This window comes from Octodon degus, unplaced genomic scaffold, assembly GCF_000260255.1.
Source record: "Octodon degus isolate 3935 unplaced genomic scaffold, OctDeg1.0 scaffold00009, whole genome shotgun sequence".
In the NCBI taxonomy this organism is placed as follows: Eukaryota; Metazoa; Chordata; class Mammalia; order Rodentia; family Octodontidae; genus Octodon; species Octodon degus.
The window spans coordinates 14,466,909-14,468,275 of NW_004524585.1; positions in this window are offsets into that span (position 1 = coordinate 14,466,909).

The following is a 1,367-nucleotide window of genomic DNA, read 5'->3' on the forward strand; positions in this document are numbered from 1 at the left end:
TGAACTCTTTTAGAATATTTTGCTGAGTTTACACACCTATAATATTTAAATGATGGAACTTAACAAAAAGGGGGATACAGATGAATGTCCATTTGGTATCTGTGTATTCAAAGTGGTTAAGATACATATATAGCTACATTCTCTTAATGAATAGAGGGATTTGTTCTAATGGTGTTTGTAAATAGGATATCAAGTATGCATCTTGTACGGCAATTAACCACTAGGAAGAATGTTTGCAATGTGTTAATTATTGAAACTGTCCTACCAATTTGGTGCAAAAGATTTGGTAGTGTTCTGTCTCTTTATAGTGTGTGTGTGTGTGTGTGTGTGTGTTATAAAAGTACACAGAGATTTACATTAATATTTCCCCTTTTAATATGCAGTCTGCACTTCAGTTTTTAAAAACAATATACATAGTTAGGGAGATAGATAATCACCTGCCTGGCAAGCATAAGGTGCTGAGTTTGATCCTCAGTATCAAAAAATATGTGTATGTATATATAAAAAATAGAAATTCCAAGTGTAAATTGGAATGATCTTTATCATACTTCTTTCTCAAAGACTTCATCCTTGGCATATCTATCTGTCTGTCTGTCTGTCTGTCTGTCTATCTATCTATACATACATACATACATACTACTTTTGCCCTTATTGAACGTATGAAGAGATTTGAAAAATACATACAGTACATTGCTTGGTGTAGTATGCTTTAATGGAAATGGCATGAGAGATCCTAGTTCAAGCACTTGCATTCCCATCTACCAGATTTATGACCTTGGGCTATTCTTTTGACTTTGTTTTCCTTGGTTTCTTCATCCCTAAAAAGTAAGAAGAGCAGTGCTACTTCTCTACTTTTGTATCCTCCCTTACTCAACCTGGGAAACATTTTTCTTTTCATATCTTACCCCAAGTTTTCACTCCTTTGTGAAACTATTTCCCATTACTCTTTAAGTGGACAATTCCCTCTGCTCTTTCTATCTATTTTGTACATACTTACCGCTATGGTCTGAGTGTTGGTGTCCTACAACAATTCTTATATTGAAATATAATATGTAACAGTATTAAGAGGCCAAGACCTTTGAAAGTTGATTAGGTCATTAAGGCTCTATCTATACTCATGAAAGGGACTAGAGTCTTTATAAAGTACTTATGGGAGTATGCTTCTCACTTCCAACTTTCTGCCCTAGTAGGACACAGTCTTCCCCCATTCTACCATCTGAAAATGTAGCAACTAAGTGCTGTTCTGGGAAAAAAATCAACCTCTGGTTTGACCACAAATCTGATGATTCTTTGGTCTTAGACTTCTAAGTCACCAGAAATGTGATAAATGAATTTCTAGTATTCATAAATTTCCCAGTGTGAAGTAT